At 37.5% G+C, this 27,419-nt stretch overlaps 1 long non-coding RNA gene across 5 annotated transcripts in view; it reads right to left on the reverse strand.

Annotated features, from left to right (window-relative positions):
• LOC122242042 overlaps positions 1-26,103 on the reverse strand; it is a 129,480-nt gene extending 103,377 nt beyond the window's left edge. For 4 of the 5 annotated variants that reach the window (XR_006222189.1, XR_006222188.1, XR_006222190.1 and 1 more), the window contains exons 1-2: positions 25,756-26,103; positions 25,442-25,592 (exon numbers count right to left, since the gene is read on the reverse strand). This is a non-coding gene — a long non-coding RNA (uncharacterized LOC122242042). Of the gene's footprint in view, positions 1-20,685; positions 20,780-25,441; positions 25,593-25,755 lie in introns of all 5 variants that reach the window. The other variant, XR_006222187.1, reaches the window with a different exon arrangement.
• Positions 26,104-27,419: the final 1,316 nt, after the last annotated feature.

The raw sequence follows: 27,419 nt of genomic DNA on the forward strand, positions 1-27,419 counted from the left end.
GTCGCAGATTTGAACACTTGACTGAAAGCGAAAATCTTTTTTTTTTTTAAATGTTAAGAATAAATTTCTTTCCTGTCCATGCCAATAAAGAGTCCCAACAGATACGGCAATCTGTATAATGATTTCTATTTAGTCATGCCTACTTGCATCTCCACATTTTAAGGAAAAGCATTTTAAAGAAATACATAGTCTTTGGTAGAAGTACAGCTTCTTGCTAACACTTCATCCTATGTTATAATCTGAAACAAGTAAAACCACATGGTTTATGGGTTTTAGGAAAAGGGATACATATTTTCCCCTACAGGCCAACTCATTAACAAATTTTACTTTTCTAGACACTTTTACTTGATCAAATGCTGCTACCTACTCTTGCATTCTATCCCTTCAAAGAATACCTCTGATGTTATACAGCTACTGTTGTACCACGCTCTCTTATTTTCACTTTGCTGTCTCATGCCAATCTCTCCGGGTAACTTTACTTTGACAGCTTAGCATTGCATTCTTTATTCATTTTGTTTCTATAATTAGAATTCCGACAATAAGAGGATTTTGGGAAAATGGCAGGGGCAGACGTATCTCCAATCTCCTAACAAAAGCAGAACAATGGCTTGAGAAGGCAATGGAAACAAAGACCAGGAGCACTGAAATTCAAATTGGGGAGGGGAGTGAAGTCAGTAAATCTCAGAAAGCAACTCACCATGTTTCAGCACTATAAAAATCATTTTGAAATTAAAAAAAAAGGAGACAGAGCTCTGGAAATTAGAACTATGTTAAACCACATCTTCTTCTCCTTTTTCAAATGATGAAATGATTGTTTTATTCTTATTTAACAAAAATGAAGGGTAAAGAAAACATATCTTGATATGAGTTACTACAGTATGGAAAAAATACATTCATTGTATTGAGTACTCTAGTAAAGATGGGCTTCTGCTAATATTGTGATTCAGTGGTAAGTAACAAGGTCAAGTTAACATGAAGCATGGCATGCACCAATGCTTATCCCAGGACCAACCTTGAACCAGCTCAAAACAAAAAACGAGCACAAAGATGGGATCCTGTATAAGACAATTGGACTGAGAATGGCCCTTGAAGTTTAGATATAGGGACTGGGAGTAATTAAAAAGACTTCACTCAAACCACTTAGATTTAAAACATAGGCTTAAGTTCAGGGAAATTTATTTTTAAAGTTCATCCAAGTAAATCAGTAAATCAGTAAAGTAAATCTTTCTGAAAGATTAAGAAGCCTAATTAAAAAAAAAAAAAAAAAGAGAGAGCAACAAGAGGGGTTAGAGGCTGTTGGGCAAAATGGGTGACAGGGAATTGAGATTCAGGCTTCCAGTTATGAAATGAGTATGTCACAGGAATAAAAGCACAGCCGAAGGAATATAGCCAATGATACTGTCATAGTGATACATAGGGACAGATGGTAGCTACACTTGTGCTGAACACAGCATAACATATAAACTTGTGAATCCCTATCGTACACACCTGAAACTAATGTAACAGTGTGTGTCAACTATACTCAAATAAAAAAAGATACAAATTTTTTTTTAATTTTTTAAAGTGTATTTATTTATTTAGAGAAAGAAAATGCAAGAAGAAGAGGGGCAGAAAGAGGGAGAAACAGAATCCCAAGCAGGCTCTGCGCGGTCAGCACAGAGCCCAACATGGGGCTCGAACTCACAAACCTTGAGATCATGACCTGAACCAAGATCAAGAGTCGGATGCTTAACTGACTAAGTCACCCAGGCGCTCCCATAAAAAAACATTTTTTAAAGAAAAGCTAACCAAAGAGGTTCAGGAGTCTCAGGGTTGATGAACACGTTCAAGGGCTGGGGGTGTGGCATGACCAGAGAGGGTATGGAGGCTCAGCACCCTATTTTATAAAACACCAGTAATCTAGTAAGAAAAAATAATTTTTATATTTGTATAATACACCAATAATCTAGTAAGAAAAAATAAGAGACAGCACAAAAGGGTCATAGTAATTTCTATACAAAGTTATTGTAAGAAAAAAAAAAGACAAAGTAAGGAGCAGAATAAAACCCTACCATGAAAATAAGGTAAACTACAATACTAAAAATAACAAATGTAAACTTTAACTCACTGTTTTGGAAACAGCTAAAAATATGAAAACAATGATACAAGACACAAAATAAATCACGTAAATCTGAATTAGAAAAAAAAATAAGAAATGAAGTAGTACTTTGGAAAGAATTAAAAATAAAACAATCATGCAGAAATGCAGACTAAACTAGGAAGAATACAACAACAGTGAAAACAGTTGATGGTGTCTTAGTATAAATAGAAGATCAAGGGAAAGGAAGAGATAAATAGGATTAACAGAATGTGATGATTGTGGAAGACAGATAAGCTCTAACAGATACCAGAGGATCCTGAAGAAAACAAAGCAAGGATACAGGACAAACACACCAAAAAAACCTATATCCTAAGAAAACTCTCCAGAGACTTAAATAAAAATATATTTGTAACTACATATTCAAATAGTATACTTCATACCTGAGACTATCAAACGCTAAGATATATTCTACTAAAGTTACTGAGCTTTTACAGAAAGAAAAATCTTTGAGTATTAAGGTAAAAAAGTCAAGTGACGAACAGCCAGCTAACAAAAGAAGGACAACTGGGTTATTATCAAATGGTTTGATTCACTGCTTTATAGTACAAGAAATGGAGTAACATGCTGGTTAGTGAAGGAAAGAAAATGTGAACCAAGGACTGTATAAGCAACAAAACTGAATTCCCCGTATAAATTTATCTGATATCAATGTGCAAAACTTTAAGATGTTCCTTTGATCCCTTCCTGAAGAATCTACTACAGAACAATTTCAAACAACCAAAATGACTAGAGAGACCCTGCCTTAAGGGCTGAGGTGAACATTAAGGGTACAGTTACAGGGACAACTAAGACCAGTTAAGAGACAAAGTACAATATGTAATGTCTGTCTGTTCCAACAGGGTGGATATACAATGACTGCAAACAATAGGAAAATGAGGGAAACATGCAAAAGATATTTTTAACTGTTTTCAGCCCGTTTTTTTTTATTTTTTTAATGTTTTTATTATTTATTTTTGAGACAGAGAGACAGAGCATGAATGGGGAGGGGCAGAGAGAGAGGGAGACACAGAATCGGAAGCAGGCTCCAGGCTCTAAGCTGTCAGCACAGAGCCCGACGCAGGGCTCGGGCTCACCGAGTGTGAAATCATGATCTGAGCTGAAGTAGGAAACTTAACTGACTGAGCTACCCAGGCACCCTGTTTTCAGTCAGTTTTTCGTAGGTGTTAATATTAGTACTGCAATTCTACATGAATTATACAAATGTTTGGTAAAAACAACTGAATAATTCAAATTCTATCATCCTCTGAGTCTTTAAGATTGATAAAATTGAATAAAATGAAAGAAAAAGAAAGGAGAAGGAAGAAAAGGAAAGGAAAGAAAAAGAAAAGAACATTTTAAAAATTGTTCACCTCTGGAAGACCAGAAACAAAGGAACAATTTTTTTAAGAAAATGAGTATAATTGTCCTTTTTGAAGAAGTTTCACTTTCCTTCCTCTACTTTCTAGAGGACATGGACTAACACTGTGTCTTATTTGGTTCTCATACCAATCCTGTAAAATAATTATTATTATCTCCATGTTACAGAGACAAAAATGAATCTTCAAGACTCTAAATTATTCACACAAGATCTCACAGCTAATAAACTGAACTATGGTTCAAATTCAATTCTTTTGAGTCAAAGTCCAATGTGCATTCTGTTATGACACATGTGCACACAAGCACAAACAAAACACAAGAGAAAAGACTATTATTTGCTTTTAATTTGTATTAAGGTATAAAATACATGGGGAGAAGTTCACCTGTCCTCCTAGCTCAATGAATCGATGAAATTTTGCACAGGTCTACATCCCTACAATATTGAGTATCTTCAGCATCCCAGGGGGCTCCCACCTGTCCCTCGCGGTCAATATCCTCCCCAAAACTAACCTAACTTGTATCAAAAAAGATACGTTCTCACTATTCATAAATTTTATACAAATGGGATTATACAGCATGTTCCATTTTGAGTCTGGTTCATTTTGCTCTGCACTGTGTCTCTGAGATGCATCTGTATACTTGCATCTGCGTGATTGTATCCTTGCAGTTACTCTAATGTGTTCTTTTCTTTTGATGTATTTACTCTACTGTGTGAATATCCACAATGAATTTATCCATTTTTCTGTTGATAGAGATCAAGTTGTTTTAGTTTGAGGTTATTAGGAGTAAAGCTGTAAGAAACATTATTTTGCATGTATTTTGATGACCATAAGCACTTGTTTTTGTTGGGGATGATCTCACATCTCATATCACAGGGATATGCTTACCTATACATGAGGTGAATACCATTATAACCTAAACAATTCTCTGTGTGGCCCAAATAACCACAACTTCTTAAAGGCATTTGACATGTTTCCCATTGCAGGAAAACTTCACAGTCCTTAAAGGCAAATAAGAAAGGCCCTTGCTGCACTTTTTGCTCACTTCTTTTCCAGCCTGATCTATTGTCAGTACTGACATTAAACCTGACTCACTAGAGTCACAGAACTGCTTGAAATTACCTATTGTGCTGTTACCGCACTCACATCTTTGCTAATGCTGAAACTTCTGCCTATGGAGTTCTTCCCCTCAATGTTAATTTTGTTTCATCCTATTTATCCCAAAAGATGTATTTATATTTCTGATGACTCCACCAGACCGTGAGTTCCTTCAGAACATTCTTTCATTCATCTTCATGTCTCCAATCCCTAGCATTATATTTGAAATGTACTTATATACATGAACAAATGAATTTAGGAAACATCGAGAATCAAAGAACTGGAAGAAAAGATATTTGGCCCAAAATGACAAGTTTTTTGTGCCAGCTTCTGCCCCTAGTTCTGTTCCTTACAGTGTGATTCATCTCTAAAGATACAATAGAAAATCAAATGGAATAAATTTAAATATCTTAAATCTCTAAGATTAATGTATAGGGCCTAAATTTTGAAAGATTACGGTTACTAATTTTGAACACAAATGCAAAATTTTAAAAACTACTCTGTACAACTTAGCATGAGCTTAATAATTTCAAGATGATGTTCCAAATGGAACTTCCACAACAAAGACTAAAAATATTATATTTTTTTTATAATTTAAGCATTAGGATTTCTGTATATACATATAAATTGATCTGGAACTAGACTGTACATCTGGAAACATTTTGTAAACTGGATTAGAACCTCATGAGAAATCAAAATGCATTACAGACTTAGTGTAAAATTTTAGCTTAATTGTACTCTTCATACCCTATAACAAGCATGCTTTAAGACTGGATTGTCATCAAAGGCATATGGTTAACCAAATGTGCGAAGATATACAAGGTTTCAGAGTAAAACATTAGCAATGTATATGCAAGTGAAAATGTTATGTGTAACTATACCAAAGTAGACATGTGCTTTAAGTAGTTGCCTCTTCTCCTCATCACAGAACCATTTCAGTTTTATGGAGAGGTACAACTGTGTTTAGTGTGGGAGCTCAATAGACAGAATCTTTTAAAAGCCAAAAAGAACAATTCTTGATGCATTAGATCTCTTATACTTTGCATGGCAATTTTCACTGTGAAGTTCCAAAGGAAAATCTTATCTCTCCCTCTCTCCGTAAGGTTTATAGATGTCTTATTTTTCTTTTATTATTTCTTATTTTCTTATTTCTTTTATTTTTCTTTTCAATTGTTGCTACAAGAAAAAAAAAAAAAAAAAAACCTGATGTCTGAGCCACGTGCTTACACTAGCTGACGTTGAACAAACAATGCCGTATGTTGATCCAAATGTAGAAGGTGAAAACTTCTGCCACCATTAACTGTGATTAAATCTTTTCCAGTAATCAGATATTATAACTTACCTGTTTTTCATCTTTTACCTAATATAGTTCCTGTGAAGCGTGAAATATTAGAAAAAATTTCATATAGATTTTATTTATGGAGTGACTTAAAAAGAAAATTCCCTTCCAGATATCTAAATGATCATCTTACTGAATTTGAAAAAACACAGAATGATGACTGAGTTTACTAACAGGTCCTAAAGCTTTAGGCATTTCTTTTAATATTTATTACTTTTTAATCCTTACCCCTTTTAAACACCTTCTCTTATATATTTTTTTACCAAGCTAGTTCACTGGGGAAAAATTTTAAATATAGAAAATCTATAATAACTGGGAAAAAGTTAATTTCTAAGCCCATTCAGAGAATGGTACATTCTCTGTAAGTAAGTACAGCCATATTTAATGTAACGGTTTTTTGTTTTTTTCCTAAGAAGGATGGAAGTTGTCACCAAAATTATGATAAAGGTGTAGGGGGAGGAAAAATAATTTTCTATCTCCCATGTTTGTGACTGAGACATGCCTGCAATAAAAAGACAGATTAATTGGAGAAAATAAATTTTTAAAACTATGTACACCGCCTGGGCACCTGGGTGGCTCAGCTGGGCAAGCGCCTGACTTTGGCTCAGGTCCTGATCTCGCAGTTTGTGGGTTTGAGCCCCACATTGGGCTCTGTGCTGACAGCTCAGAGCCTGGAACCTGCTTCAGATTCTGTGTCTCCCTCTCCCACCTCTCTCTCTCTCTGTTTCTGTCTCTCTCGAAAATAAACAAAACATTTTAAAAAATGTATACCACCTCTATACATGGAAGATATCCAGGAAAAGTGAGTAACTCCCCAAAATGGCTAAAGTTATCACCTTAAATATCATTTTCAGCTAAAGACAAAGATACTGTGAATGGGGATTCAGCTGTGGGAGGTTACCAGGAAAAACACACTAAATAAGTTTAAGGTTGTTGTGTAGATTTAAGTTGTTGCCTTCTGCACTGATAAGAGTTTCTAGAAATTTGGTCAACCCCCTTTTCCTGGTACAGCAAGGGAGATATCCTTATAAATAGAGATTTTCCTTATACATGTAAATATCTCTTACAAAAAAACTAACTTCTACTATTTTAGGATCTTCTCCTATGTCTGCTTTTTCTTAAAAATAACCCCCTTAAAATAATCCTTAGACCAAGAGGTGCATTTAGGGGTGGCAAATTCTCCTCTGCTTCAAAAGCCAACAAGTTCTTGGAGATTCTGGATTTTATAAAGAAAACAGACAGGACTAAACTTCTCCCGAGAATATCTGATCAATTCTTGGGTGTCTCTTAGAGCAACTGTACTTTAACCAATTGCAACTGAGAACTCTAGGAACTGAAAACTCTAGGATTATATAAGCTACATAGAATATGGAAGTAATTAAACTCAGGAAATGGTAAGGAAAATGACAACAGAATAACTATAGTATAGAAAAAGCTCACAAGGATTTTTAAAGAAAGAGTCAATGAATAAGTAAATAGAGGGGGGATGGTAGGGGAAGGGAGAGGTAAAGAGAGAGTGAGAGACAATGAAAAAGTAGTGGACAGAAAAACTGTCAGAAAGTTCCTACTGGATTTCTCCTGAAAATCTACAGAAATTACAGGAGAGAATGCATCAGAGGAAAAAACAAAACCCAGCAAGCACAACTGAAACCTGCAAGAAACCATGGAGACAACTACAGATTGTCCCAACCTGGTCATTGTGGTCAGGAAGATGTTCATATTTTGCCCTTTTCCTTTCTCCTGGGTTGACTTAGGAAAATCACCAGTTGCCACTTGGGCACAGAAGCCACCAACATCCACATCTCAGAGTGCTGCAAAAGCCCTCTTGGGTGAGAAGTGGGTTCAAACAGATCTAGGGTGACCGTCTGCTCTCCAGCATTCATTCTTTAATGTCTTCCTATCCCCAGATAGGAATGATTTACAAACTAAGGAAGCAGTCTTCTGTCGTATCAAGAATTTAAAAAATGAGTCCTTGACCATAGGAGTGGTCTGATGATGTAAGCAGGTGATCTATCACCAGTGGTCCTCATCTGATGATGATAAGCAAGACTAAACAACAGTGGTTCTATAGTGCCTGAAAATCTTTACTGTGAGCTTCATGTCTTTCCATATCCCAAAATTTACTAGGAGAGAAGCAATTAAAAGTTAGTCCTCAGTGTTTTCCAATACACATTACCGGGCAGAGTAGCTGATAATTCCATAGGATAATGTGCTTACAAGACAAAAGAACAAATACAACCACTATAAAAGAAAAACAGTGAATTGAATATGCATGAATTAAAGTTGAACAGAAAAGTAGAAATATTAAAGTATAAGTAAAATATAAAATATATTTTATAACACTTAAATATATGAAGGAAGATGCTATCAATGCCAAATAGGAAGAAGAAACACATTAGGTCTAAGAACAATAAGAGTGGAAAGAAAGAAGAACAGAGATATTGAATAAACAGCATGATGAACACAGTTTAAATACAGATTACTGAGCAGGAGATCAGACTCAAGCAATCTTCCAGAAGAGAACAAGAAAAAATACAATCTAAAATGGCGTAAGACATAAAATTTAAAAAGGGTGGGTACAGAGTCCAGTTGCCAACATCCAGATAGTGGGAACCCCTGAAATAAAGGAAATAAAAATTTCTAAATTTTTAGAAAAGGAAGAAAGAATGAAGATAAAATTCCTAAAGTTAAACACGGAAGACAACTTAAAAGTATAAAGGCACGAGTTCTCCACTATAAATTCAGTGCAACCCTAATCCAGTAGGGGTTTTTGAGCAATTTGAAATATTTACTCTAAAATTTATATGGAGAAAAAAGGTCCACAAATAGCAAAGTCTATTTAAGAAGAAGAGGCTAGGGGCGCCTGGGTGGCTTGGTCAGTTAAGCGTCCGACTTTGGCTCAGGTCATGATCTCACAGTCCGTGAGTTCGAGCCCCGCGTCGGGCTCTGTGCTGACAGCTCAGAGCCTGGAGCCTGTTTCGGATTCTGTGTGTCCCTCTCTCTCTGACCCTCCCCCGTTCATGCTCTGTCTCTCTCTGACCCTCCCCCGTTCATGCTCTGTCTCTCTCTGTCTCAAAAAAATAAATAAACGTTAAAAAAAAAAAAAGAACAAAAAAAAAGAAGAGGCTATAAAGAAGAAGAGGAAAAAAAGGAAAATGTGGCATATCTGATATTTGTTCATAGTATACAGCCTTATTAAAATATCTATATATAAATATAAATATAAGTACACACACTTACATACTATAATGGCGGTGTGTTATTGCCACAAGAACAGCACTGATCCAAAAAAAGAAAATAGAGAGTTCAGACACTTACCTGTGAACAGATATGTATTACAAAAGTGGCAACACAACCAATGGGCAAATGGCAGATGAATTAATAGATGGGGTTGGAAAAAATGGCACTACAGTAGATGAAGTGAGGTGAATGATGTAGGCACTATAATGTAGTATTAGACTACTATTGACATTCTGGCAATATATTAGGAGAATCATCTGCTTCCAGACCACACTTGACCATGGGAAACAGAAACCAGGGAAACCGAAGCCACGGATAAAGGAGGACTACCGCATATGGAGAAAAATATAATTGGAGCTCTGTCTTTGTGTTTTCAGGCTGCTCTAACAAGCCATGGACTAGGGGGAGTTATAAACAACAGAAATTTATTTCTCACAGTTCTGGAACCCAGGAAGCCTAAACAAGGAACTGGTGAGGTTCCATGTTCCAGTTCATAGATGGTCATGTTCTCACTGTGGAAGGGGTAAGAGAGCTCTTTGGTGTCTCCTTTAAAAGTCACTAATCCCATTCCTGAGGGCCCCTCCTCCTGACCTAATCACCTCCCAAAGACCACACCTCCTAATACCATCACACTGAGGGGTAGGATTTCAACATATGAATTGGGGAGGGTGATGAGGGACACAAACATTAAGTCTATAGAAATCCCCATCCACATCACATATAAATGTAGACTACAAATATATTAAGGACTCAAATATATAATGTGAAAATCATAGTTGATGATAATTAACATGGAAGAATAACTTGAGGACATGTTGGTCAGAAATGACTTCTTAAACAAACTCAAACTACACATGAAATTAGACATAAATAATTATATTGAATGTGAAGATTCTGCTCAAGGAAGAATGTCATAAATGAAGATCAGAGAAAAATGGAGGATTGGAAGTTTTCATTGTCTAAAACTATCAAGGTTCCAACATACAGACTGTGCTGAGAGAATCAAAAAGGAAAACATAAATCCCAACTGAAAACTGGCCAAAATATATGCTCTGGGAATTTATAGAGGAGGTAGTCTAAAAAGCCAGCTAACATATGAGGAGATCTTCAAACCCATTAGTAACTTTTTAGAGTGCCCATTAAAACAATGAGATGTTATTATACCTCCAGACTGACAAAACGTAGCAAACTAGATAATTTCAAGTGTCTGCAGGCTTGTGGGAATGTGAGAATCCTCAGGAACTACAGGTAGGAACGGAAACTGGTGCAGACAGCAATGTGGTAATACTTATTTTCATTAATGATGTGTATCACCTGTAACCCAGCAACTTTGTTCGTATGTAAATGTCAAAGAGCTCCTCACATAGGTCCATAGAAACATGTAGCTTTGTGTGGAGGACGGAGGCTGTGGACATGGATGACACCACTGAGGAAATCAAGAGGGAACACATGGCAGATACCCATGTGACTATATTATAAAGTGACTATATTATATATAATATATATTATACTATATTATATATATAATATAGTATTATACAGTGACTATATAATATATATAACATATATTATAAATATTATATATACTATAATATATTATTATACAGTGACTATATAATATATGTAACACGTATTATACTATATTATATGCACTATAATATGGTATATTATTATATATAATATATTATAATATTATAATATATTATAATATAATATATTATTATACAGTGACTATATATGTGATATATATTATACATATTATATATACTATAATATATTATTATACAGTGACTATATAATCATAAAGAATATATATATTATATATACTATATATTATATTATTATACAGTGACTATACAATATATTATAATTATATCATTATACAGTGACTATATGGCTATATATATAGCCACAATGAAGTCTTAAACCATCCTTCTGAGTGAAAATGATAAGAACAAGAAAATAAATCTATTCTAGTACCATTGACATAAATTAAAAACAGATGCATGTGAAACAGTAATACATATTTTATAAGAGTGTAGGGGCAAAAAGATATACCTTATGATTGTCTTTTGTGGAGAAGGGTGTTGAACAATGAAAATAAAGGAAATGCATCAAGGAATAAAATAGAAGGCCCTTGTTCAGAGCCCTGTTGAGCATGTCCCATAAACAGGAATATGGTTAATTTAACTTCTTGTATAACTTTTTTAAATAGGAAGAAAAGAAATAATAGGACAAAAAAGAGATAAGAAACAAGAACATGAAAAGATGAGATTCAAACACAAAGAAATTTGGGATAGGAGTAATGTTCTCCCATGTGTTCCTCATGAAGGGATGCAGATTTCAGGCTTTTGATAAAGCAAGTACAATGCCACACTTCCTTCCTGCCTCAAGCACTGACAATAAGGAAATTGAGACTTGCTTCATTTGAATAAAACTATCCTATGTCACTAATTTCCTTGCTGGCAATTATAAATTATAATAAACTCAATGATGATGGTATACTTTTTCTTATTTTTTTTTTCAGAGCACAAGAATCATTACACGACTATAATAGAACTTTTAAGACTTTAAAACTGAGAGAATAGATGTGCTTGAACTATCTAGTCATTCATTCCTTAAACACACTTGTATTGAGGGCCTATGCTGTAATACATATGGCACAGAAATGTAATAAGAAAACAATACTCAGCAATGAATAAAGATGAACCCTTTCATGTTATAAAATACAGATCATTAATAAAATATTTTTAATTTTGGGGGTGCCTAGGTGGCTCAGTCAGTGAAGCGTCTGACTTTGGCTCAGGTCATGATCTTACAGTTCGTGGGTTCGAGCCCCACGTCAGGCTCTATGCTGACAGCTCAGAGCCTGGAGCCTGCTTCAGATTCTGTGTTTCCCTCCCTTTCTGTCCCTCCCTTGCTCATGCTCTCTCTCTCTCTCTTTCAAAAATAAATGAAACATTAAAAAAAACATTTAAAATATTTTTAATTTTTGATTTGAAATTGTTATTCTTGATTCGTTAGACCATGTACATATATAGAATTTGCACAGTTTATATCATAATCCTGTCTCAATGCTGCATTGTAACTAGACCAAAATCAGCTTTGCAATCTGTCTTGTTTCCTTAAATGTACATAGTGCATATTAAGAATCTGCAGTGGGGAAATCCATTTGAAAAATAATCTCCTGACCATCTCGCCAAGCCTGGCATTTCTGGCCCTTATTAATCACCTCCCATAAATCTGGTCTTTGACACCACAGACAAATACAACTTTATTAGCTGCAAATCTATTTGGCGGTTTCTAAATGGCTTTCTCAGATTGCACTGCTCTCACAGTGCAAGGAGTCCTTTCATGTTGATTAAAATATTTGAGGGATACAAACAACAACAACAGAGTAACAGGAAATCCAGTCATTCCTTTCATCTTCCCAGTGGGAGCCAGTCAGTGTAACTTGACTTTCTTCAAACAAAACTCCCCTTTTTGTGGCTGAAGAAAGGCTTTGGCAAACACTTATCCTTTGATATGATATGCACTTGACAAAAATCACAGAGCAAATCAAGCCCCTGCTTTGAAGAAAATGCTTATTAGAAACCTGAAGCTCTTAAGTGCACCAGGACTTAATACTGTTGCCAGCAACAGGAGGCCAAATGTGTCTGTGGCGTCAATGTAAAGTCAAGTCCAAAGGTATTGACTTCGGGGCTGCAGCTGCCACCTCATTCCTTAGTCTAATTGCAAGTATACCTTGAAGAATTGTTTAGTTTTCAAGTCCATTCTGGAATGTCAGTTCTGTATTTCATTCCAGTGAAGCGTACATTTCATTATTTAGCTAGAAAGGAATGTGAGAAAATCCTTGTTCTATAGCCTTTGCTTAATGTCCCAGGGCCTCCGGTAATATGCCGATTTCTTTTTCAAGTAGAAACTCAGGTCCTGAGGACAGAATGCTGAGGTATCCAGAGTCAAACTAGAATGTCAACATAAAGAGCTGGGGTTGGAAATCCTCATACACCTTCAGGATCCCACAGAAACAGATGGCACATTCAAATTCGGATAGTTTGAGGGCAGTTGAATAAAAAGATGTTACAAATGTACGAGAAGGGGTGGAAAACCCAGAAGGGATGACACAGTACCCCTGGCCTTTTAAGAGGTAGACAGTTAGCAACCCTAGGGCTGTAGGAGAGTGAGTGGTCACCAAAACCCAGACACAGATGGGCTGGGTGGGCTGCAGTCACCCTCAGCAACCCAACAAGAGAACAAGAGGAATAAATTCCCAGGCGCACCCTCCCCCCTATTCCCTATCTCCTATTCATTTTCCCCGCTGGCTTTACCTTAACCAGTGAACAGAAGGAAAGGGATCCAGGTGGCTGAGTCTCCACGGGTCAGCTTCCCAGGACCAGAAAAAGGTATATGTGGATCTGTAGGGCACACAGAACATAGCCAACAAGTACGCGACATCACTTCCCGCCGAAGTCACCCCTAAAGGCCAATGGCTCTTGGCAGGAGTACCAGAAAAACATCAGCCACCCTCTCGAAGTTTTGACCTCAGGTTAAAACTCCCAGATGCTTTGTGATCAAGCCATTTCATTTTCTAAGATGCAAATGTGAAAGTTAAGTCAAATTTGTAATTTAGTTAAAAAAAAATCAAGTAGATTCTTGTAACGACGTATATCCCCTCAAATACACAACTATGTTAAAATTATAGCATACTTCATTGAAATCACTATGACAAAGATACAGAAAAATATATGCTGAGATTAAATTATAAATATTTCCTGAAATAGCATATTGTCAGAATGGTTTTCACAAAATATTTTCTTTCTTGATTCAAGAAGTCATCACTCAAGAGAAAGTGTAGACAGAAACATTTTTCCCAGTAGCTCAGCTCCTGCTCATCTCTAGACATTTCTCTTTGACCCTTCAAGTCGAGCTTCTGTAGAAACAAACTCCTCTCTCCCCCGCAAGACTACTAACTCCCCCAAATGATGAGGTATGTGTATGTCTGTGTGTGTATACACACACTGAGGTTTTTACACGGTAAATGTTTAACGGAAATTGTTTATTAATTATTGGATAATTATGCTTTTTTAACATCTACTTTAATAGAACAATGGAATTTTGCATGAAAAATATAAATAAGAAGCATAGCCAAGAAGGTACTAACTCCTTTGCTACTCTTTAGGTGATCAGGATTTTGCAAGACTGAGCGCTGATTTACAAATGTGTTCACTTTCCTTAGTAGAGTAAATGTGGAATTTGATCCAAGAATCTTTATCAGTTAAATTAAAATAATACTCTGTAAAGGAAATAAATGAATGCATTATTAACCTGTCACAAGCACTAAATGTCACAAAAGTAATCCTAAATAATTAGGAGATAGTAAAACTGGCACATAAGGGAAGATTTCAGTTTAAAAGTATAGTGGTGGAAAGAGCAATAGCCAACAAGCAGGTGTTCCATGCCAAATCTGGGACCAATTACCTGTATGACCATAGACAGTTCCAAAGTGCCTGGGATATAAATGAAACAGGATGAGTCTTGAGTTGATGACTGCTGAGGTGGTGTAGTTAAATGGGAGTTCTAGGCCAACACTGTCCAATAAAAGCATAATGTGAGCCATATACACAACTTCAAATTTTCTAACAGCCACATTTTAAAAAGTAAAAAGAAGTAAGTGGGATTCATTTTTCTAACGTTTATTTATTTTTGAGAGAGAGCACGAGTGGGGGAGGTGCAGAGAGAGGGAGACAAAGGATCTGAAGCAGGCTCTGTGCTGACAGCAGAGAACCAGATGCCAGACGTGAACTTACGAACTGTGGTGAGATCATGTCCCCAGCCAAAGTCAGACGCTCAACCGACTGAGCCACCCAGGCAACACAAGTGGAACTCATTTTAAAATATATTTGATTGGGGCGCCTGCGTGGCTCAGTCGGTTAAGCTCTGACTTAGGCCCAGGTCATGATCTTGCGGTTCATGAGTTCGAGCCCTGCGTCAGGCTCTATGCTGACAGCTCAGAGCCCGGAGCCTGCTTCGAATCCTGTGTCTCCCTCTCTCTCTGCCCCTCCCCCACTCGTGCTCTGTCTCTCTCTCTCAAAAATAAAATATACATTAAAAAAATTTAAATATATTTGATTTAACTCATTATATGCAAGTATGATTATTTCAAGGTGTGTCTCTAGCCTAGAGTGCTGTAATGTGATGACCTGATCGGTCAACAGAGTCCTAGGCTATTCAGTTTACTTTCATGTATGTTAAAAATGTTGTCTATAATTAAGAAGTTAAAAGAAAAAAAGTCAAAAAACCTGTGTTGATCTCTTTCTGTGGCTCGATTTTTCCACCTATTTGTTGAGAGAAATATACCAGTTATTACATAATTTCTAAGGTCCCTTCTAATTTCCCTGTTTCTTTTTCCTTCTCCTAAGTATTCTCACTCTGGTTTTTCACTACTCTATGGAAAAATGTCGTTTAAAAAATTCCTTTATCCTCACAGAGATATGACCTGGAAATTACCATTGTTTGTGTATCTAAGGAATATTTGTGGATAAATGGTCATTTATTTGTAAAATAGGTTTTCTTCTGCTGCACGACCAAGTGGTAGTATAGGAGCTCCATTTGTATTCACTACTGTTTTGTTCGTTCAGTTTTTTTTTCTTTTCAGGTAATAAGATTTACCACTCAATCAGGGTGAGAGATGGGGATTGGGAACAGCCAAATTCATAACACAAATACAAATCCTAATCTATGTTCAAAAAGTGACTTTGAAGGAACAGAAATCAAAATACCTTAGGTATTTCTCACATCATTTGTAAAAATTTAGTCCAGTAATTTCATGGGTTTATTTCATTTGTACATTTGGCTTTCTTTTGGTACTGAGTTTTATAGTTGTATTTACAGAGACTCAGCCTCTTACCATTCAAAATAAAGTAAAAGTTAAAGTAGAAATTCCTATAAAAATCGAATGTGTGTAGTTAAAAATATCCATCTTTATGACAAAACAAATGATTTAATTTTAATTGAATTGTTTTGATGGCTTGCCGACCCACTCTCTCATCCTAGCTCAATATTTAGGTCAAGCTCACCAATAACAATGCCCCTGGTATCATTTTGAAGAAAGGCTTTAGGTGTCTCTTTCCTTTATGAATCTCAACTAGAAGGAAATTGCATATTTGACCAATTTTAAGAGATCTAGAAGATTGCTTGCAATATTTAAGAGGTTAACTACCAAAAAAGATCCCTGCAATTTTTTTGATAAGAAACTATTTGGGGTACACTTACGTGATCATTTTAAGTTTTGAAAACCAATTTTCTTGCAATTATTTAGGGATCAATTTTACATTTCTAAAGTCTATAGAAATATCTACTGAGTTAAATGGTACATTTCTGTTGAGACTTTTCTCCCCAGTTATGGTGCAAGCCTGGGATAGACATAGAATTACATCCGGTCCTTAGAATGTGAAGTAAGATGTTTTTGTACCAGGTACTCTATTTACCTCCTTCAGTTATGAGTTTAAAAATGTGGTTGGTCTTTTTTTTTTTTTTTGGTAGCTTTAATAATGTGGGTTATAGGTGAGAGTTCAGTGTATATGAGGGAATCCTATAAAAAAAATTCATAGCTTGAAATAAGACACATATATATATTTTCTATAAGTGCCTTCACTATTACTCCCATGAGAGAAAAATTAATTAGGGAGATTTTTTTGGACAAACAAAAAAATCATTACCATAAATCAATTGTTTCTTTATGGTTTTCTTCATTTAATCAGCTTGTCTGGTCTTTATTACCTGTGAGGTTCCAGTCATCTCATTCTACAACATTCATGAAAATAAAGATCCATTTTCCTTAATGGGACTAAAAAAAATCTATTGGCATTAACAGGAACAGAAGTCTTTATGCAGTTATGGGAATAAAGGTTGGTTCTCAATTATGGGAATAAAGGATTGTTCCCCTAAACTGGCAGTTCTGAAACACAGCAGAAGGAGACAAGGTAAGAAAAGAGTGAACTGAATAAGAAAAGAATTGCATTATTAGCAATACTCTAAGCACACATTTCTAGTTACCCGATGATTAAAATATTTAAAGATGCAAATGTAATTTAATTAATTCAGGAAGCGACTTTTCCTCCCTCTAATTTATCCTCAAGGGTCTCAGTGTTTTATCACACAAGCTCAGCATTTGTGGCTCCTGGTCTGGCAGAAAGTTTTCCTACAGAATATTTTTCACAAACGGAAGCCATGGGGAAGACTGAAAATCCTTGATGTAACCTGGAGCTCTGTGCTCTCTGTGTAACAAATCAGCTGCCCCAACACTGGAACAACTTCAGGCCTCATATGTCCTGGCCGTAGCCATCTGCCAAGGGAACACTTTTGTGGATGAAATGCCAACGTTTCCGCAAGAGTCAAGACTCTCTGGTAATATTTCGACTTGTGTGATTAATAAGAACCCGTGTCAGGAAAAAACGACTGGCGATGGTAACTCCCGGTGTCATACCTACAGAGAACATCCGGTTGTTCTAACAAGACGAGTCGGATATAAAATGAGGTGTGCCTTTCAAGACCCAACTTTAAGCGTGATCCACTATGGTCCACAAACCCATGATTACATATATATTCAAAGTATTCACAAAATGGACTCACTACATCTTTAATAGTTCTTCCCACTTTCCCCTACACATCTTTGCCTTTTCAGACATAAATCTTCCTCATTGTTGCCAAGACATAGCTGAACATCTCTTCCCAACACATCCTCTGCTTTTCATTTCAGGGGATGGAATGTCTTGATATTTCAAAACGAAAGGCAAAATCCAATTTTCTGAAGCCAATTACGACAGATGTAATCTACATGAAATTACTCACATATCTAAACTCCCATGGTCTCTTCCACTTATTTGGCACTTAAGTGCTTCCTTTAAAGTTCAATTTGTTTTATGTGTCACTTCTAGTTGCCACTCACAACTGTAGTGTCATCCTTTCACAGCACTAGCATCTGCTTAATTCATCTTTGTACCCCCTCCCCCAACACCTAGTACATTGCCAGGTCCCCATGTGGCATTTAATAGAGGTTGAATGGATTTTATAAATGAAGAAAGGGAGGTGGTGAGAATTAGTATGGTCCTCAATATTGAAATTATTCCTTGGTGAAAATTCTGAAACTAAAATGCAGATTTCCCCCTTGTGAATTTAGAGCTCTTTCTAGCAACTAATGTTGTTTTCCAACACTACACAACTTTTCCTATGCATGGTTCAATTCTAATTCCCAATTCCAAAATGAGATAATTAATGCTGCCATTGATAAGTGATGTCATTTATTTTTGATGTGATATAAACAAGACTTCTAAACTGTCAGAGCAGGGGCACCTGTGTGGCTCAGTCGGTTGAGCATCGGACTTAGGCACAGGTCATAATCTTGCCTTTCATGAGTTCCCCGTACATGGGGCTTACGGCTGTCGATGGGAATCCTCTCGGATCCTCTGTCCCCCTCTCTTGGCCCCTCCCCCACTTGCGCTCTCTCAAAAATAAATAAACATTTAAAAAATAAAAATCTATAATCTGTTACAGCAGAATGAAGGAGGAAGAATAATTGACCGTGAAAAACAATTGTTCGTCTATAGCCATTTCATTACTTCAATAGCGTTAGAAGATAATGAACAAGGCGTGATGCAGAATAGATGGCAATACGCAGGTAGTAGTGCAGTCGAGAGGAAATAACAGCAATATCAAAAGGACAAGAAAAATTACTGGCATCGCATCCAGTTACCCAACAAACAGGTAATAAGGATCTACTGCCTGCCAGTTAATGTGATAAACAATTACAGAATAAAAATGTTGACTTCTCTCTCAAGGATCTCTGGTAGGAACGACAACATCTCATAAATAAGTATAAATAATAATAAATAAAATGGATAAATCATGAAGGAGATTTAAAGAGCTTTGCTTGGGGGCGGGAGTAGCAGGGGAGAGACATGGCTAGCCACCCAGGCAACTTGTTCTCACTGCATTGCCTAATTTAATACAGCACCCGCCTCTCTGTGGGCACTTAATGACTATCAGTTGGCAAATGGATAAATGCCAGTGGTTGGGGCAAAGAGAAGAGTGTGTTATCTCCCCAGTTGCCCAGCAAACTGGTGTGGCTTCTGGGGGTCCTCCTCAGCTGTGATAGCTATACAGTGACTCCCAGTGGTCACAAGTTGAACCTAATCTTTGATCATAGTCTAACAAGCATGTAATTTAGTATAGTATCACACACACATACACACACACACACACACACATTACATAGTTGAGTATAGTAACTAACGCCATCACCCTTGTTTACAAACTTTGGTATTCATTCTGCTTAAAAGTGAAAAGTGTTCTGTGAAGCACAATGATGCGTGCTAGATGAACAATAAATTCCTTCCCAATTCTGAAAGCCAGATTCAGTTGTTTTAAATTAACTTTCTAATATGGTCCGGTATGGTGTTAAACTTAACATGATACAGAACAAATAGAAAAGACATTTATTATGAGAAATAAATAATGTTGTCTCCCAGCTAATGGAAATGCCCTCCTCAGGGAAGAACATGCAATATTTCTTTGAGTTCTGTCTAAAATTTTTTCTCCACTCAGAACAATTATTAGTTTGATAAAAGCTCCAACTTGTCCCAATTACTTATAAACCATGTGCCTTCTCCTTTTGCATAAAGAAAAAGAACAATAGATCATTATATTCTGGGGTATCACTATGTGGGTATTTCCAATGATGTTTAATATTTCTTTACCAATAAAAATAGCCATACAGTAGGTCATTCTGGTATATCAGTATTTACTGAGTTCCGTTCAGAACAGCTCAAAAAGCACCATCAGTGTCAACTACATGTGAAACATTATGATAAGTACTAGGAAAAAAAAAAAAACACACACACATACAGCCCCTGGCTAAGACCTTACAGTGTAGTGGGCAAAAAGGACCTCGCTATCTCCCAGAAGCAGAGGAAACAAGAAGAAAAAGAGAAACTGGCAGTTAGATAAGGCATTATAGTTATGTCACTCTCATATATGGCTCCCACATGTATGGCTCCCACATGTCACACCCCAAACGCAGGCATTCTGTGAGCAACTGTCATCTTCAGTCCCATTCATAAAGGTTTTGGGAAGACCCTGACCTATGATTCTGCTGTGGTCCGCCATCCTCCTGCCCCTGCATATTAAATTTTAGATGAAGGCTCTGAATCCACATCAGACAGAAGAGAAAAGAGACAGCTAAGGGAAAAGAACAGTTAAGCTATATACTGAAATCCCTTGAGAAATGTCCTGTCAAGAGTGCAGCTAGAAAACTCAAACTGCAAGAAGCTGTATATTACCATGTAAGTATCCAAAGAGATTCTTCTATCCCCAAGTGAAAAAGCATTGCATGAAATCAAATCGTAACACCGTCCTGAAACTGGACACCTGAGTGATATATATGGACATCTGTTCATGAAGGCTGACCCCTGGCGGTATAAATTGATTGTTGCAGGGAGAACAGTCCAAAAGATTACCTTGAAAAACAGAGCTCACTCCTCTTCAAAATGTAGTAATATATACTTTCATAAGCATGGACATTCTAAGTGAGATGTGTGGCCATACTGTCATCTATGAAAATAAATAAAAATAGCAATATAATCTACAAAATTTATTATGAAGGGGAAAACAATTTAACAGAGAAAAGACCTATCTAGAATCAATGGGACTACCTCCTTTAAATGACTAGATATATGTTATTCTCTGTCACCTCTAGTATTGTCACCACACATGTGTCTCTATGAGACAACATTCTCAAAGTCTTCATAACTGGTTGCAAATGCCTTATAACAAGTATTCTTTTCAACTTTTAAACTTTATTTAGATGAATTTTGACATGCCACAGAACAGTCTAGGCTACATTATGAGCACATCATTTAAAAAGTAATTTGTAATTTCTATGTAATAAAAAACCAAAACATATATCATTGATGTGTTAACTAAAAAACGTAAAATAATGTGACAGCACCAGTTAAAATGAAGAGCAACTCATTTCATATACATTATGTGCTCTTTTTTATAATGAAACAAAAAATTACATATGAAAGTCAAAATTATATTTAGGTTTAAGGAAAGACGAGAAAAAAGTAAGTAAATGGTTTTATACATCTAAAACTAGAAGTGAATGGCCTTTTCTCCACCATCAATGTTGAACGTAGATTAACTTAGATAATTCTTGTTATAATTAAGGAGTTTGGAGACAAAAGCCACCTGTAGAGGCCAAATAAGAGGTCTTGTATGTATTTTCTTTTTCTTCTAGATGTTCTTTTTTCCATTTTTAAAAAATTTTTTAATGTTGATTTATTTTTGAGAGAGAGACAGAATGTGATCAGGGAGAGGCAGAGAGAGAGAAGGAGACAAAGAATCTGAAGCAGGTTCCAGGCTCTGAGCTGTCAGCACAACTCATGAACCGTGAGATCATGACCTGATCTGAGGTCAGACACTTAACCAACTGAACCACCCAATGGCCCCTCTTCCATTTTTTTCTACTGGCATGCCATGGAGAAATTGCAAGAACCTCTATATGTTAGACAACCTTTATCTTTTTTCTTCTCAAAGATTACTATTTCTATTTTTTGCTTTTCTACCATCCCTCCTAGATAAGTCTGTGAATCATCTTTGAGGAAGCAGGATGAGATAGCTACCCAAAGTACGAGTGCCTAAAGACTTACGTGTTGTGTATTTCCATCTACTTTTAGGCTCTTGCTAGCCTCATATTAGAAAAAAAAATACCATTATGGCAAATGACAATTTATAGGCCATCTGGAAATAGTTCCACCATGAGAACATAGACTCCTATGTACTGCAGTCCGTGTAAATAGTAAAGGAACCATGAATTGTTAACTATGCGAAGTGTATACATACCACAGAAAATTAAAATCAAAAGAAATGAAACAAATGAATGCAAACCACTTTTAGAATAGTGGAGTTAACCTGAAGTGGATCTCTAAATTCAAGAATTCTTGAGGACAACCCATCAAGAAACTCCTAAATGATATGGCTTCTTCAAAACTTGATGTCCTACAGAGTAAACTTTTAAATTTAAATTTAATTTAATCTTTTTAAATTTTCCCTCCTTCTCCACAACCAAAACCCCAGTAACAAAAGAAAACTAACAAGCAGAAAGACACAAAGTCTTCCTAAAGAAAATAAGGAATTCGATCAAAAGCACAGAGACCAAGCCAATAAATGCTTGTTTATGGCACTCCATATCCTTCCCATTAGAACAACCTAGAACATTTTAGACACTCAAGCTGTAAGGTTTTGCAGTTTTGCACCTTCCTTTTATTATTTACATGTAATTAGAGAACCAATAACAGTAATTCTGAGTAGAATGACCAAAACCTATATCAGAATGGAAGTTGGGGAATTAGTTTCAGATAAATATTTTCAGAAAAGTTTATAACAGACTACAATTTCCAGATCATTTGCACTACATTAAAATTCATATTCAGATTGTTTTGCAACCTGTGTTCTTCTTAAATAACTTATCTTTTAACATGCTTTAAAAACTATCTAAAATCCCATGCACACATTTCTCTTTTTTATGTTTATTTATTTTTGAGAGTGAGAGAGGGCGGGGGAGGGGCAGAGAGAGAGGGAGATACAGAAAGTGAAGCAGGCTCCAGGCTCTGAGCTGTCAGCACAGAGTCTGACGTGGGCCTCGAACTCACAAACTGTGAGATCACGACCTGAGCCGAAGTCGGACACTTAACCGACTGAGCCACCCAGGCAACCCCTCCCATGCATACATTTCTAAGCTTTCTCCAGTTATTGTCAGCCACTCCTCCTCTGAACAGTAGGAGCCAACATGCAAGGTGTGGGACTCAACAACTAAAGCCTCTTCCTTCTCTTTGAAACTGCTTAGTGACAGTCATGTCTGTTTATCAAAGAAATTTGTTCTCACACTTTCTGCTCTTTCTCTCTTACATCAGTGTTTTGAGAATCTAATGTAGTCCAATATTCTCAGCACACAAATCTCTATAAATAAAGCTGTAATTCAGTTGCAAACACACTAAAGCTTGAGACCATCAATCAAAGAAAAGACACACAAAACCAAGCACAAATTCCCATGTCAGCACAAAAGTAAAATCTTCAGATGCAACAAAGGGGTGAAAAGCTAAAAAAGAAGAGGGACCCTTATTCCAATGTCCCAATTGCTGATCCCATTTCAGTCTTTTTTGTTGTTGTTGCGTTTTTTTAAAAACATATTCTTGGGGCGTCTGGGTGGCTTTGTTGGTTAAGCTGCCAACTTTGGCTCAGGTCACGATCTCACGGTTTGTGCTTTCGAGCCCAGAGTCAGGCTCTGTGCTGACAGCTCAGAGCCTAGAGCCCGCTTCTGATTCTGTGCCTCCCTCTTTCTCTGCTCCTCCCCCACTCATGCTCTATCTGTCTCTATCTCTCAAAAATAAAAAATAAACATTAAAAAAAACCATATTCTTTCCTTGTATTAAAGTCGTGTCAACGATCTATCACAACAAAGAGATCCAGATGGAAAAACCAAAATTGGTCTCCAATTCACACTACAGAATGGACCAGAGGGCTTAGGTTTAATCACCACTACTACGTAAATAAGTCTCTTAGGTGCCCTTGCATTCTCCAGTTGAAAAAATCTTCAATTTCAACATGTGGAAGATTCAGCCGCACTGGGCTGTTATTTGTAATAGGTCTTGCCCTCTCTCTCTCCTGCAATACTCCATAGAGTGATGAGCAAATGTATTCCCCTTACAGTTAAAGAGTTTGGAAATTAAACCTATCTACCCAGAGGTAGATAAGTAAAATCTCACTTTATGAAAGCTTTCCAGATGTCTTTACATCCGCTTCTTTCCCTTGAGGCAAAGAAGAACTAAAGAGAGAAACCCTGAGACTTTAAATAATTCTCTTTTTGTCTGGCAGTTCTTCCTACACAAGTCAGGGTCTGCATACGATGCTGTAGCTGCTTTGGCAGCCTGATGTTCACAGTCACGTGCATACCGCGAAGCCTCAAACATTTTGTTTCTTCTAAGCTCAACAACCACCACTGAATGTAAACTTAGTTGCTGCGACACGGGAAAGCATAACAGGCAGAGAAATTGCAATTAAACAAACTATGCTCTTTTCCAAACACTCCCTAAGGCCAGATCCTCGGGATTAGTCAAACGTAAATGTCATTTCAATCACTCTAAATATGTCACTAACACATACAAAAATCTAAAGTAGTCATCTTTTTTTTTTTTTCCAAGCTGAATGACCTATCAATAATAATACCTTAGAGTTACTTAAACCCCCGTCTCCAAGGATCTCAATGTTCTATCTACCCTCTGACACTCAAGACTTAGGTAGGATACAGGCAGAGTTCATACTGTTGATGCTTAGGCAACAGCACTTAGAAATCAAGTAGCAACCAAGAAGAGTGAGGCAAGAGTGAATCCAGTAACACGAACGGAATGAGAAAGTGAATGTGATGTATTAAGTAGGGGAGACAAGTGAGCTAGGCAAGAGCCAGCACACTTGAGCAAGCAGCATGGGTTGACAGAAGTCCTTTTCCACTGGCTAACAGGAAGGCTGTGTTCCCATCGCTCAGATGGGTCACGCAGATAACCTCAGTAGTATTTGAAGCTTTGGGTCGTGAAGACAAACAATAAATTTAATTCCAACCTTTATTTCCTCTTCACTAATACTCAGCATGATGTCTTTCTTAAAGCATAGGATAAATCTATGTTTTAATTTCATTTGGAATGTATTGGTGACTCTTGGGTGCAAAAATAATGGTGATAAACACAATTTATCCAATTTTAAAGCAAGAATGGTTACTGGAGCTTACTTTTCCCAATCCTCCCATCCGTAAAAAGAAAACTGAGACCCAAATGGTTGACACGACTTGTTCCACACTATATTAAGAATAAGAAAAGGAATTAAGACTAGACCTTAGATCTACTGGTTTTATGTCCTTTTTCCTATTCCATGTGGTCACTCATAAACAAAGCCCGCCTTTTTGAGTTTATTATTTCCTCCACTGTGATATCAGGCAGTGAAGGATCAAGAAATAATTAAAAGTGAAACACTTAGAAAGAGGAAAATATCAATAAACAAATTCTGACTTTCTGGGTACAATGGAGAAATTCATTCCAGTATCTAGGGAATATTACCAGTTAATATCTATTACCCTTTATTATAAAACATCATTCTTCCTGATTCTCACATTTAGACAAGTAAAACATTCCACAGACATGAAATTTGTTATTTGGAACAAACCTTTCGAGGTTATCCTAATTTTATGTCTTGTAACTCCTTTGTGTCACGTAAGAAACTTGAGACTTTGTCCAAATGTTTCCCCTTTCCAAAGTAGGAGGTTCTTCTCTCTCTTTCTTTTTTAATTGAAGATCTTTGTTAACAGGTGCTTGTACTTGGTTGACATTTTGGGGAAAAAAAATCAAGTTGTAAATTTTTATTACAAATTAAAAGTGTGGTTCTTTAAGAAAAAAGAGAGAGAGAGAGAAAGAAAAAAAGAAAAAGAAAACAATCGCAACTTGCCCAGACTCGAAACAACGTAAAAACTTCAGCCCCACCTTGCTTAGCATCTGGAGCCGAGGAATTTTCTCCAGTGGAGGCTGCTTTTGTCTTTTTGCCTTCTTGCGGTTTGGGGTGTTCTGGGCCTCGGGTGCGGTAAGTGAAGAGGTGTTGGTACTGATGAGGAGGTGGCTGTTCAAGTCCGTGCTATCTCCTCTCCTTGGTCTCGTCGCCTTGACATTGCTTGTCGCGTTCACTGCCTTTGTCCCTAGGCTCTTCGGTCAGCAGGGCCCCTGCAGAACCGTGGTCTAGGGCCTCGGGGGGCCGATTCCACCTGGCTCGGCTGCGCCCTGCTGTCCGCACCGCGCATCACTTCTCCCCGCACTGGAGGGCCCGAGCGCTGGGCTGGCGCTCAAGGGGTAGGGCGGTGCTGTCGGGTCTGGCCTCCAGTCCCTCACTTTCCCACTCTCGCTCCTCTCATCTTTCTGCCGGTAACTGGTGCAGGTAATGGCGCCCGTATCCCCCGCAAGGTGGCCGGCGTCTGTGACGCTTCCGGTCGGCTGCACGTTTCCTGCCTTGCCCTGGAACTGCACCCGCAGCATGGGCTGCCCCGCCCCCGCTGCGCCCACAACTTCAAGTCCTGCCCTGCGAAGGTGCTTCCCTGGGGCTGTTCTTTGGGGCCGTCTGCTCTACAAATCCATCTTCCTCGGTGGCATTCCTGTTGATGAGACCATATCCGTTTGTTACCTTGAGCCATTTTCGGGTTCCCCAACTCTCCCTCGAGGTAAGCCCGTAGTTCCCGCCACAGGAACCGGCATAGCGAGGCTCCCGCCACCGCTCCCAGCGCCGCAGCGGGTAGTGCGGGGCCTAGTGTCCCAGCGCTGAGGCCGCGAGGCGGGGCTGCCGGGCTCCGCCTCGCTGACCGGGTGTACCGTGATGGTGACCCGCGCCTGCCGTGGCCCCGCTCCTCCCGGGTGTGCGGATAACTAACTAGGCCTGCGGGGGGAAGTGGGGCTGCCCAGAGCTCTCGGCCCTCCGCTCCTGTTCCGGCCACCAATTCAACTGTGCAACAAACCTCTGTTTTTAATTTAATTTAATTTATTTATTTTTTTAATACTTATTTGCGAGCAGGGGAAGAACAGAGAGAGAGAGAGAGAGAGAGAGAGAGAGAATCCCAAGCAGGCTCCACGCTGCCAGCACAGAGCCCCCGCCAGGCTCAACCAGCCTACAAACCATCAGGCCATGACCTGAGCCAGAATCAAACAGTGGTATGCTTAATGGACAGAGCCACCCAGGTGCCCCCACAACGAGTTTCTTAAATGACTACCACACTGGAACAATGTCCTAAAAATAATGTCTCATTTCATTCTTCAGAATTTGTACTAAGTTGGAAATGAACTGTGATTTAGGAAAGGAAGATGAGTGGGTTTTAACTAATAAGGGCTATTAGCTGTCAAAACCTATATTGTGTTATAAACAAGGGCCCTGCCGTATTAATTTTTGTATTGGATAGTGGGAAGCCTTTAAGGCAATTAGTTTTTTGTAATATTGAACCCAATTCTGATAAGACATATCCTATAATTTCTGTTTTCAGTTCAACCTGTATTAAAACCTTCAAGTAAAACAGGATTTCTAACTCCAACTGTGAGTGTTTTGCCTTGAAACATATACTGAATTTAAAATCACATTCAGTACTTGAGCCTTCTAGGTACAGTATGTAAAT

Source organism: Panthera tigris, chromosome C2 (assembly GCF_018350195.1).
Source record: "Panthera tigris isolate Pti1 chromosome C2, P.tigris_Pti1_mat1.1, whole genome shotgun sequence".
NCBI classification, from domain to species: Eukaryota; Metazoa; Chordata; class Mammalia; order Carnivora; family Felidae; genus Panthera; species Panthera tigris.